The following is a 14,072-nucleotide window of genomic DNA, read 5'->3' as shown; positions in this document are numbered from 1 at the left end:
ATGCAGATGACACCACCCTTATGGCAGAAAGTGAAGAGGAACTCAAAAACCTCTTGATGAAAGTGAAAGTGGAGAGTGAAAAAGTTGGCTTAAAGCTCAACATTCAGAAAACGAAGATCATGGCATGCGGTCCCATCACTTCATGGCAAATAGATGGGGAAACAGTGGAAACAGTGTCAGACTTTATTTTGGGGGGCTCCAAAATCACTGCAGATGGTGACTGCAGCCATGAAATTAAAAGACGCTTACTCCTTGGAAGAATAGTTATGACCAACCTAGATAGCATATTGAAAAGCAGAGACATTACTTTGCCAACAACGGTCCAACTAGTCAAGGTATGCTTTTTCCAGTGGTCATGTATGGATGTAAGAGTTGGACTGTGGAGAAGGCTGAGCGCTGAAGAATTGATGCTTTTGAACTGTGGTGTTGGAGAAGACTCTTGAGAGTCCCTTGGACTGCAAGGAGATCCAACCAGTCCATTCTGAAGGAGATCAGCCCTGGGATTTCTTTGGAAGGAATGATGCTAAAGCTGAAACTCCAGTACTTTGGCCACCTCATGCAAAGAGTTGACTCACTGGAAAAGACTCTGATGCTGGGAGGGATTGGGGGCAGGAGGAGAAGGGGACGACAGAGGATGAGATGGTCGGATGGCATCACTGACTCGATGCACGTTAGTCTGGGTGAACTCCGGGAGTTGGTGATGGACAGGGAGGCCTGGCGGCTGCGATTCATGGGGTTGCAGAGTTGGACACGACTGAGTGACTGAACTGAACTGAATGTAAATTTCCTGTTACTCTTTCCATACATTTCACTCTCTCCTCCACTCTCCCTATGTCCATAAGTCTATTCTCTATATGTTTTTCCATTGCTGCTCTGTAAATAAAATTCTTCAGTACCATTTTTCTAGATTCCATATATATGTGTTAGAATATGATATTTATCTTTCTCCTTCTGACTTACTTTAGTCTCTGTAATAGGTTCTAGTTTTATCCACCTCACTAGAACTGACTCAAATGCATTCCTTTTTATGGTTGAGTAATATTCCATTGTGTATATGTACTGCAATTTCTTTATCCATTCATCTGGCAGTGGACATCTAGGTTGTTTCCAAGTTCTAGCTATTGTAAATAGTGCTGCAGTGAACAATGGGATACATGTGTCTTTTTCAATTTTGGTGTCCTCAGGGTATATGCCTAGGAGTGGGATTGCTGGGTCATATGGTGGCATCACCTACTCAATGGACATGAGTTTGAGTAAGCTCCAGGAGTTGGTGATGGACAGGGAAGCCTGGTGTAGTGCAGTCCATGGGGTCACAAAGACTGAGCGACTGAGAGACTGAACTGAACTGAACTGATGGTGGCTTTATTTCTAGCTTTTTAAGGAATCTCCATACTGTCTTCCACAGTGGCTGTATGAATTTACATTCCCACCAACAGTGCAAGAGCATTCCCTTTTCTCCACACCCTCTCCAGCATTTATTGTTTGTAGACATTTTTATGATGGCCATTCTGACTGGTGTGAGGTGATATCTCACTGTATTTTTAATTTGCATTTCTCTAATAATGAGTGATGCTGAGCATCTTTTCATGTGTTTGTTAGCCATCTGTATGTCTTCTTTGGAAAAATGTCTCTTCAGGTCTTTTTCCCACTTTTTGATTGGGTTGTTTGTTTTTCTGGTATTGAGTTTATGAGCTGCTTGTATATTTTGGAAAGTAATCCTTTGTCAGTTTCATTTGCTATTATTTTCTCCCATTCTGAAGGTTGTCTTTTCACCTTGGTTAAAGTTGCCTTTGCTGTGCAAAAGCTTTTAAGTTTAATCAGGTTCCACTTGTTTAGTTTTTATTTCCATTACTCTAGGAGATGAGTCATAGAGGATCTTTGATTTAATGTCAAGTGTTCTGCCTATGTTTTTCTCTAAGAGTTTTATAGTTTCTTGTCCTATGTTTAGGTGTCTAATCCATTTTGAGTTTATCTTTGTGTATGGTGTTAGGAAGTGTTCTAGTTTCATTCTTTTACATGTAACTGTCCAGTTTTCCCAGCTCCATTTATCAAAGAGGCTGCCTTTGCCCCATTGTTTATTCTTGCCTCCTTTGTCAAAAATAAGGTACCCATAGGTGCATGGGTTTATTTCTGGGATTTCTATCTTGTTTCATTGGTCTATGTTTCTGTTTTTGTGCCAGGACCATACTGTCTTGATGACTGTAGCTTTGTAGTATAATTTGAAGTCAGGAAGATTGATTCCTTCAGCTCGATTCTTCTTTCTCAAGACTGCTTTGTCTATTTAGGGTCTTTTGTGTTTCCATATGAATTGTGAAATTTTTTGTTCTAGTTCTGAATCAGAGACATTTTAATCAGTGCTTTAGAAATATTGTTGCCTTCTGAGGGGAATCAGTTTCAGTGTTTTAAAAAGGAAGTTCAGGGACAGGTGGATAGCAAGGAGGAGAGGATACTGTGGACACTTAGAGGAACTGGGAGCAATAGAAGGAGGGGCCCAGCCTGCATCAGTGGCCTTTTGAAATTTTGATATGTTTTCAAGCAGGTTTTTGTTGGTGTCCTACAAAGAAATTACATTATCATTTCCTCTTTTAGAAGCTAAATATAATCAAACTAAACATTTCATTCAGTCTATCTGACTTTATAGCTGGCTTTCTCTAGCTGTATATGCAAAAAAAAAAAAAAAAAAAAAAAAAAAACAACCACCAAAGGTCAAAAGAACCCTATCTTGGCTAGTTTAGGGTGACATCTCCTTCAGTATAACTTTCCCATGTAAGTAAATACTTGCAAGTGCAAACTCTGTGTATCATACATGAACCTGGCTGGTGTGTTATTTGAAGATTGGAGTCCCTTGGACTGCAAGGAGATCAAACCAGTCAGTCTTAAGGAAATCAACCCTGAATATTCACTGGAAGGACTGATACTGCAGTTGAAACTCCAATACTTTGGCCACTTGATGTGAAGAACTGACTCATTGGAAAAGAGTCTGATGCTGGGAGGGATTGAGGGCAGGAGGAGAAGGGGACGACAGACTGGTGAGATGGCTGGATGGCATCACTGACTCGATGGACGTGAGTCTGAGTGAACTCCGGGAGTTGATGATGGACAGGGAGGCCTGGCGTGCTGCCTTTAGTTCTCACAAATTACAACTTGTTTACATCCAAACCAATCCATCCCTATTGACAAACTGTACCACAACCTGGTAGTTCCTCTTTGGCTCCACTGGGCAGCCTGTCCCTCTTCCTCAGTGAGTGGTGGCTTCTGATAAAGCAGCTGAGACTCAGAGGCAGGAGGTGATCTGGGCCCAGGAAGTCAGGTTGCCCATTTCCCTGGCACAGCCCTAGAGGTGTCTCTAACCTCATAGGAGCATCCAGAGGGTGCAGTGAGGAAGAGAGAGGGACTTGATCCACTTCCCTAATTTTTACTGAGTCCTGACCCTGTGCCTGGCACTGATCCAGGGCAGGACCCATAATAGTGGACAAGATAGGTCACAGCTTGGCCCTCATGGGGCTTGCTTTGCAGGGGGAGACAGACAATAAAGAAACAAGTATAATTCATGGTGAGAGAGTGAGAAACAATATGGAGAAAGACGGAGCAGAGCAAGGGGAAAAGTGATATGGATGGGTGGACTGTTTTAAGCTGAGGGTCAGGTACCCTCTTTGAGGAGGGACATCTGAGCCTGGGAGCCACAGGGCCATGTGGGGAAGGAGCGTTCAAGGCAGAGGGAGCAGGACGTGCAAAGGCCCTGAGGCTGGTGTGTTCCAGGGACAAGAGAGAAGCGAGTATGCCCAGAGGAAATGAAAAAAGGGAGCGTTGCTGGAGATGCTTTTGAAGAGGAACCCAAGGGCCTGTTGTGGACTGTTGCAATAGGTACTGGGTGATGCTGTCCCAATCTGTCTTCACGCAGGACCAAAGGGCTTATTTGCCCAGCTTTTGGATGTACTGCCAACTGACAGACATCAGCTATCAGCCCTCTTCTTCATTACCCAATGTCATTCCCTTTTCCTGAGTAACACATGCAATGATTGATCAATATCGAGGTGTAAAGTGCCAAGACTCCAATTTTAGGTGACTCTGGAAGCCTGTGATAGCTTCAGAGTTCCCCACACCTTTGTTAAGCTGCATTGCAGCTCATCTGTCTTTCTGCTTGGCCTGACTTCGTCTCCTATCTGCGGTGAGGTTGCTAAAAATCCTCCCTAATAAACCCATATAGTAACCCGTGACAATGTATTGGGAGTGGTCCATGAAAGCAGATGCTAAGGTAGGATTTAGAGCTGGCTCACCTGCTGCCCGCCCGGAAATGAGTGCCCTGTCACTGCTGGTATACAGTGCAGGTGCCCTGACGCAATAGAGAAGGGCAGTTATTAAAATATTCACCAGTGGAGTATGGGTTTGGCTTATTTGTGGAAAGGAATGCACAAGGCATTGGAAAAACATGGGCAACTCTGTAATTGTAAGAACAGTGAAATTGGATGCTTGTTCTTAGGCTTTATTAATTCTTTTGAAAAAAGACAAGAAATAGTGAAATGGTCAGTTCAGTTCAGTTCAGTCACTCAGTCGTGTCCTACTCTTTGCGACCCCATGAACTGCAGCACGCCAGGCCTCCCTGTCCATCACCAACTCCCGGAGTCCACCCAAACCCATGTCCATTGTGTCAGTGATGCCATCCAACCATCTCATCCTCTGTCGTCCCCTTTTCCTCTTGCCCTCAATTTTTCCCAGTATCAGGGTCTTTTCCAATGAGTCAGCTCTTCTCATCAGGTGGCCAAAGTATTGGAGTTTCAGCTTCAACATCAGTCCTTCCAATGAGCACCCAGGACTGATCTCCTTTAGGATGGACTGGTTGGATGTCCTTGCAGTCCAAGGGACTCTCAAGAGTCTTCTCCAACACTACAGTTCAAAAACATCAATTCTTCTACAGTCAGCTTTCTTTATAGTCCAACTGGTCAACCACCAATTAAAAGTTAAGCATAGGGTACCTCTCTGGTGGTCCAGTGGCTAAGACTCCATGTTTTCATTGGAGGGGGCCTGTGTTCGATCCCTGGTCAGGGAACTAGATCCTACATGCTGCAACTATGACCTGGTGCAGCCAAATAAATAAGTATATAAATATTTTTTTTTTTTTTTTTAAGATGCTACAGGCGAAACAGGAGTTAAAAAACCAAGTTGTCCACTTCATTCCTGCCTGGAGTCTGGAGGAAAAGGTGACAAGCCCTCTCTAGGGTTAGAGGGTCTTGTTCAAGGCCTGGGGTGAAGGTCAGTCATTGCTGAAACACAGGTAAGCATAGTCTTGAAGTGGGAGGAAAGACCACAGTGTGGGCTCTTACATACTGATAGCTAAAATAAAAGAATCTAAAGCTGAGCTCTGAAGAATTGATGCTTTTGAACTGGGTGTTCATTTGGAAGGACTGATGTTGAAGCTGAAACTCCAATACTTTGGCCACCTGATGTGGAGAGCTGACTCATTTGAAAAGACCCTGATGCTGGGAAAGATTGAGGGCAGGAGAAGAAGGGGACGACAGAGGATGAGATGGTTGGATGGCATCACTGACACAACGGACATGGGTTTGGCTGGACTCCAGAAGTTGATGATGGACAGGGAGGCCTGGTATGCTGCAGTACATGGGATTGCAAAGAGTTGGACACGACTGAGCAACTGAACTGAACTAACCAATGATAGAATCCTGGGCCCCCTGAAGTAGAAGCAAAGAGTTCTAATGATTGGACTACCAGGGAAGTCCCTGTCCAATCTTCTTAAAATGTTTCTTGAATCAAGCCTTTGCCCAATAAGAGATTTAATAGTGCTTGGAGACTGCAATATATCCCATTTCTCCTTTTATTTTTCTTGGTTTCTCTTTCTCACCCTACTGTAACAAACTGCTGCAAGTCTTTATGAAAATATCTGAGCAGTGTTTTGGAACGGAATTATTTGGAGTTACTGAAAGCATTCCATCACATTATAATGGGTTATATTTGCATATAACGGAGAAGGCAATGGCACCCCACTCCAGTACTCTTGCTTGGAAAATCCCATGGATGGAGGAGCCTGGTAGGCTGCAGTCCATGGGGTCGCTAAGAGTCAGACACGACAGAGTGACTTCACTTTCACTTTTCACTTTGATGCATTGGAGAAGGAAATGGCAACCCATTCAAGTGTCCTTGCCTGGAGAATCCCAGGGACGGGGGAGCTTGATGGGCTGCTGTCATGGGGTCGCACAGAGTTGGACAAGACTGAAACGGCTTAGCAGCAGCAGCAGCAGCACCATTTGCATGTAAGGAGGAAAGTTATCACCAAATCATGCTTACTTCATGATTTGTGAACTGGGTATAGTTGATGTATCTGTCATTGTTTTTTGTCAATGTCTCTCAAAACACCATGTATTAAGTTGATCAGTTCATATTCTCTTATTGGTGGTACAGTGGTGGCCTCCCAAATCAGAACCCGAGGCCTGATGTGCCCTTCCCTTCCTGGGGCCCACCTATGTGTTCCGTTGAGTCAGGGGCCACTCTGTCATGGTACCTCTCTGTACCTAGCTGCTGCTATCTCACCAGACTGGCCAGCTCCTGCTGCTCACCCCCTGCACAAGCCAGCAGGCAGGAGCTCTGCTCTGGGGGGCGCCAGCTTGGGGCCACCTCGGACATCACAGACTGGCTGTTGGGGTCAGAGGTGGGCTGAGCCCACAGCACTCACTGACTCAGACGGTGATCATGCTTGATTGACTAGTCGAGAACCTCTACATGGCCACCATGGTCTTGGCCGCTTGTATGCCTGGTTCCACCAAGGGCTGGCAGCTGACATTGCTGGAAGGGCCAGGGTACTTCTTTCTACCCGGCTGCTTCCTGGAGCCGCCCCTTTCTGCTCCACGTGCAGTGGCAGTGAAGCAGGCACCAGCTGTAGCAGCCCTGCTCATCCATTGGCTCGCGCAACAGTGGGCCCCTCCCCCAAGCAAGCAACAGTTAGTGAACAACGTCAACTAACTTCCCAGGTGGCGCTAGTGGTAAAGATCCCGCCTAGACTACATTGAATTCCTGGGTCAGCAAGATCCCCTGGAGGAGGGGACAGCAACCCACTCCAGTATTCTTGTATGGAGAATACCATGGACAGAAGAATCTGGTAAGTTAGGATCCATGGGGTCGCAAAAGAGTCAGACACAACTGAAATTGACTTAGCACAGCACAGTTACCCTTGGTGGCTTGGCTTAGCCACTGGATGGTGCCAAAGTGGGTCCCTTCCCCAACTTGTAATACAGAAGGAGCCTGAATTTGGACTGAAGGAAGATGGTTTTTTGAGATGCTAGTCTGCCATCTTGGTCTCCTAGCTTTCCGATTAAAGTTATTAATTCTTGTCCCAACAACTGGTTTCCTGATTTATTATCCTGTTGTGCAACCAGCGGAAGGAACTTGGGCTCAATAATAGTGGTACCTGTTTGTTCCTTTCCTTTTTATGGACATGAATGATGGCTGTGGAGAGTTCTAGGCCATCAAGCAAATTTTTGCTATTACAATCATGCATCTTGAAATAATGGAGCTGTAGTTCTTATGGGGACATCTTCTGCTTCTGGTTTGTTGGTGACACCTTCCAGATGCTCCATAAAACATGCTTGATAGTACACTCAGTTCTTAATCAGGCCCAGTCTGCCAGGATGGGAGAAGCGGGCCCTGGTTCCTTGAGCCTGGCACCTGCTACACAAAAGTTCCAGGGCAGGCTGCACAGGAAGTGAGTTCTGAGCAGCTGCAGAGGTCTCATGTCAGCGGTACCTCTTTTAGTTAAACCTCTTTAAGCACAGAGAAAACCTCTTATTGGGAATTTGAAACTCTGATCTGTTACTGAATTGGTTGGACCTGCGCCAGTGTCCTAGCACCCAGCAACACCCCTTGTCTTGGCCAGGGAAGTTCTTTTTTCCATAATATTTGCACAGCCAATAATGAAACCGATGCTAAGACTGGAAGGACACAAGCTTTATTCAATGGCCAAGGATGGAGTGGGAACCTGGTTCACAAATCAACTTCTCAACTAGCTTAGGGAGGAGACACCATTTATATAGGAGAGTTGAGGTAAAATAGGGGAACTGGAAGTAGCAGGAGGAATATTCATGACTAATCTGAGAACAGAGGTGTCGTTTGGACAGAAACTGAGGCAATACTCCTTTTCAGTCCTTGTCTGGGCATTTCCAGCTGTTGGCATGGCGATTGTCCATCATCTTAGCGCTGGTGGGTGTGTCACTTAACATATGCTAATATATTACAATGAGCACACAATAAGGCTCAGGGTCTACTAGAAGGCAAATCTTCCACTATCTTAGGCCTTATTAGTTCTAATCAGTTCTGGTTTATTTCTTCTCGGCTTTTCTGAAGATGGCGGGCACAGTGGAGCACTGCAGTGCCCAGGGCCACCTCAAGGGACCACGTGCTCTAGCTGGATGGCAGATGCAGATGATAGTCTTGTCTGGCGTAGGCAGCTGGTGAGTTAGCCCCAGTGCCTTATTTAGTTCCCTGGACACCAGTAAGTGAGCTGAATGTGTTTTCACAACAGTTACAGAATACAGTTCTGTATTCTTACAGAATAATCGTGTGTTAGCTACCTGTGACTATTTTTTGTGGAAATTGTTGGAATGACATTATCATATCCTGATAAGCATAAAACAAGCATATACACAAGATGCATTTACCACCTTTTATGTTAAGATTGTACTTGTATGACCAGACACACGTTTGCATGTTTTTCTCTGTGTATGCCTATGGTGATTTGGTGCCAAATTATAGTGCTTTTGGGGGCTTTCCAAGTGGCTTGGTGGCAAAGAATTCATCTGCCAAGCAAGAGGCACAGGGTTCAATCCCTGGGTCAGGGAGATCCCCTGGAGGAGGAAATGGCAACCCCCTCCAGTATCCTTGCCTGGGAAATCCCCTGGACAGAGAGAGAGCCTGGAGGGCTACAGTCCCTGGAGTTGCAAAAATTGGACAGACTTACTAACTAAACAAGGAATAGTACCTTTCAATGGATTTCGTTGTCTAGGTACCAGTCAGGGCAAACCTAATCAAGTGTTTTTTCTTCTTTAAATGAAAATTAATAACATAAATTTATTTGATTACTCGCTAATAAATACCAGGGTATAAATGTATATATTTTAGAATCATTGGTTTCACTTTCTTCATGGTCTATAATTTGGTTCTAGTATCAGGACTGCTTATCTTAAATTCATACTAGATAATGGGTTAAAACTTTAGTGGTAATGTTTTAGCCCCCAAGACCAACTCTAATAACCCATATGGTTCTTGCTCAGGCAAGGATCTGGACTTGACTCACATAGTTGCTCTGATTGTTATCTTGCATTCCAAATTGTCCCTCCTCTTTTTTGAGTTCATTTTTCAATCTAAATGAAGGAAGAGATAGTAAAAATCAGTTTATAGTGTATTATTATAACGATACTTTACAGGTGCACTTTTCCAAAAAAGTCTTTAAAAAATTGAAGTATAGTTGATGTACAATATTAGACAAGTTATGAGTGTACAATATAGTGTTTTGCAGTTTTTAAAGGTTATATTCCATTTATTGGGTCTTCCCTGGTGGCTCAGATGGTAAAGTGTCTGCCTACAATGCGAGAGATCCAGGTTCGATCCCTGGGTAAGGAAGATCCTCTGGAGAAGGAAATGGCAACCCACTCCAGTAATCTTGCCTGGAAAATACCATAGATGGAGGAGCCTGGTAGGCTGCAGTCCATGGGGTTGCAAAGAGTTGAACACAACTGAGAGACTTCACTTTCACTCCATTTATAGTTATCATAAGATATTGGCTATATTCCCTGTGTTGTACTGTGTATGCTTGTAGCTTTTTTTAAAATCTACATAATAATTTGTACCTCTTAATCCTGTGCTCCTATATTGCCCTTCTCTGTTTCCCTCTTCTCACTGGTCAGCAATTTCTCTATATTCAAAAAAACCTTTTCTTATTCCTTATAAGTTTGTCTGTAAAAAGAGGAATTAAGCTAAAATTAAGGTCACGTTTTAAACTGTATTAAAGTATTTAAAATCACTGTGTTCTGGTAATGGGCCTACGTGGCAATATCCTAAAATTTCACAAGATGGCGAGCATTTCCCTTTAAAGCAGAACTGAAAGGCCCTTACTGGAAAGGCAATATGCTTTTTGCTTCATTGAAACAAGAAAACCAGAATGCTTCCTACCCCTCCTTTTCTTACCTATGTTTGTAGTTCAAAAAGACAAAGCAAAACATCTTGTTTTACTTTCTTTTTGTACCAAAGATGAAGATAAAAATAAACTTGCTTTTAGTAATTTCTTCTCATTCTTCCTAGTTTTTCTTCTAGAGCAACAGGCACAACTTTTACTTTCTAACTTGTAATCTTTCAGATGTCTGACTTCATTGTTCTTTTTCTCTCTTTACTCTTCTCCTTTCTAGACCTACCCTCAGTTATTTCAGTTCTCAGCATATAAAAAGGTGTCATAATTCTTAACTCTCCTGTTCTTTCTTATATCAATATTTAATTGCTTCCAGAATTTGCAAACAGCCATGAGTCTTTGGTGATAGATGTAATTGCTTTGTATGAGGAATTAAAAGAGTAGCTTCTTTTAATACTTGCCTTTTTTTTTTTTTTTGGCCTTGCAGATAGCTTTTGGTTACAGAATAGTATAAATATAAGGCAGAATGTGTGAATGGGTATTTGGAAGACCAAAATTAAAAGAGCAAGGATGGATCAGTTAATTGAAGTTTAAAGGAAAGTTGATATGCTTTTATTCATTCACGTTGACTTTTTTGGTGATATGCGACTGTTTTAGTGGATATTTCTTTAGAGTTTAAAAAGTTAATAATTGATCTGAAAGACAGAGTTACAGTATATGCTTTATTGCATTAAAGAAATATTTTTCACTATTTTTACCTCACCCTTTAATCCTGCTTTTTTTCTCCTGAACTATGTTACCTACAGTGTGGTCTGTTTCCTGTATTTTTCAGAATCATTTTGATTATAAAGATCATTATAAAGTTTTATTAACTTGATAAAGAAATTACTAACTGAAAGCATCAAGATTCTGAGCTTGCCATGAGTACAAGTGAGGCCAAGTCATTTTCTTTCTGAGCAATCTTTCATATTCTCATCTTGTCCAAATCTAAATATTATCTAAACCAACCTGTGGCTTCTAGTGTTTTAACACAAAAATCCTGCCCAGAGCTCAGAGGCAACCATATGGAGAAGACCCTGGGGATACTTAATTCTGTTCTTTAATGGTTAAAGAAATTAACTCTTGGAAAGATGAAGCAAATATTTTAAAGTTTTTTGAGAAAACAAGAGTAGGAAATAGGGCTATAACCCATGACTATAGGCCTTCTGTTAATTTTTCCACCCTACTCCAAGGCTCTGCTTTTCTGGTAGCTCAGCTAGTAAAGAATCCACCTGCAATGCAGGAGACCCTGGTTCTATTCCTGGGTCGGGAAGATCTCCTGGAGAAGAGAAGGGCTACCCACTTCAGTATTCCAGGCTGGAGAATTCCATGGACTGTGTAGTCCATGGGGTCTCAAAGAGTTGGACAGGACTGAGCAACTTTCACTTTCACTCCAAGGCTCCATAAAGTATTCTTGGACTTTCAAAGGACTGCCTAGACCAGTCAGTAGTGGCCCAATAATCTTGTTGAAATGCTTCCATTTCCATGAGGTTACCTTCTAAACAACACTTCAGATACTTGATCTTCAAACTAATTAACTGATCTTACCCCAGAGAGCAGGAAGCTCCATCTTAAAACAGAAGACACTTGAGCTTTGGGGAAGGAGAAACTTTGGGGGAAGTGATACTGACTTAGACTGGGTTGGGATGCTCCAGCTGGGACCTTGGCAGCCTCCAAGTATGTAGCTAGGTTGGGAAATGCTAAAATGATTGGGTATATTGGAATCAGAGACACATGTCACAATTTTACCCTGTGCTGACCTGACATGCTTTGTACTCTACATAATTAGTAGTTAAGTGATCCAAGAGAAATCACTTATCTACTGTGGTCCATGGTTGCTTCATCTGAGGTTGGAATTCATGACATCTTAGAAAGTTTCCTATTTCTGATATGTGATTCCGTTTCCTGAGTCATCTTGTAGAAATAGAAAGAACACTAATTTAGCTATGTGCTCTGTAGAGAGTTGCACAATTTTTATAACCCCTGTTTTAATCTGCTAATTCTGCACTGTAATAATTCCTAACAGCTAATACCTAGATAGCATATTGAAAATTAGAGGCATTACTTTGCCAACAAAGGTCCGTCTAGTCAAGGCTATGGTTTTTCCTGTGGTCATGTATGGATGTGAGAGTTGGACTGTGAAGAAAGCTGAGTGCTGAAGAATTGATGCTTTTGAACTGTGGTGTTGGAGAATACTCTTGAGAGTCCCTTGGACTGCAAGGAGATCCAACCAGTCCATTCTGGAGATCAGCCCTGGGATTTCTTTGGAAGGAATAATACTAAAGCTGAAACTCCAGTACTTTGGCCACCTCATGCGAAGAGTTGACTCATTGGAAAAGACTCTGATGCTGGGAGGGATTGGGGGCAGGAGGAGAAGGGGACGACAGAGGATGAGATGGCTGGATGGCATCACTGACTCGATGGACGTGAGTCTGAGTGAACTCCGGGAGTTGGTGATGGACAGGGAGGCCTGGCGTGCTGTGATTCATGGGGTCACAAAGAGTCAGACACGACTGAGTGACTGAACTGAAATGAATATCTCAGGGTTTTGTAACGATTGATTTAAAAAATGAAACAATTGGAGTGAATTAATTATAGACAGCAAAATGATATATGAGTGTAAGAAATGACTCTGCTTTTAATTAGTCTTTTCCCCCCAAAAAAAATCCAGTATAGAGAATTATCTTATATGCACAGTAAAAATCTTGCCTCAAGGGTAGAGACCTTGTCAGTATCTACTTTCATAGTCCCAAAGCCTTGTGCAGTGCTTGGTGTAGGTATAAATGTGCTTGATAAGTTTATATAAAAAAATAGATACGTGAGGCTTCTTCTATTAAGCTTACCATATCCAGGGAAGCCATAATAAGTTATTTAGCAATATTGCTGATTCAAATAGTTTTGTCTTGTAGAGAGTTAAATGAATAGAAAAATTCATAGATAGTAACAATCATTGGAACTTCTTTGACTCTTTCTGGTTAAAATGGAACAGGGAAAATGTGAACTGACTTATAAAGTTTATCAGTTAATTCTTTCTGGATGCATTTAGGTGACTGGGTATGTACTATGTGACAGGCACTTTCAGCAGCTACTGTGTACATGGACTTGCTCCAAGCATCATGGGAGATTTTCAGTTTTGTAATGTTGTTGAATTGTAGGACAAGGTCCCTGTTTTGTAAGTGGTGGAGGCCTAACTGAAGAAAGGCAGAATATACATATTCTTACATTTTGGATGAAAGAATCATAACTTTTAAGAAGCAGCTCATACTCTAAAGTGAAGCTATAATTGGTGATTGAGCATCAGTCCAGTTCAGTCGCTCAGTCGTGTCTAACTCTTTTCGACCCCATGAATCACAGCACACCAGGCCTCCCTGTCCATCACCAACTCCCAGAGTTCACTCAGACTCATGTCCATTGAGTCAGTGATGCCATCCAGCCATCTCATCCTCTGTCATCCCCTTCTCCTCCTGCCCCCAATCCCTCCCAGCATCAGAGTCTTTTCCAATGAGTTAACTCTTCGCATGAGGTGGCCAAAGTACTGGAGTTTCAGCTTTAGCATCATTCCTTCCAAAGAAATCCCAGGGCTGATCTCCTTCAGAATGGACTGGTTGGATTTCCTTGCAGTCCAAGGGACTCTCAAGAGTCTTCTCCAACACCACAGTTCAAAAGTATCAATTCTTCAGCACTCAGCTTTCTTTATAGTCCAACTCTCACATCCATATATGACCACTGGAAAAACCATAGCCTTGACTAGACGGACCTTTTTTGGCAAAGTAATGTCTCTGCTTTTCAATATGCTATCTAGGTTGGTCATAACTTTCCTTCCAAAGAGTAAGCGTCTTTTAATTTCATGGCTGCAGTCACCATCTGCAGTGATTTTGGAGCCCCCCAAAATAAAGTCTGACACTGT

This window comes from Bison bison, unplaced genomic scaffold (assembly GCF_000754665.1).
Source record: "Bison bison bison isolate TAMUID 2011002044 unplaced genomic scaffold, Bison_UMD1.0 scf7180017862979, whole genome shotgun sequence".
In the NCBI taxonomy this organism is placed as follows: Eukaryota; Metazoa; Chordata; class Mammalia; order Artiodactyla; family Bovidae; genus Bison; species Bison bison.
The sequence above is the reverse complement of the archived record's forward strand: the minus strand, read 5'-3'. Positions refer to the sequence as shown.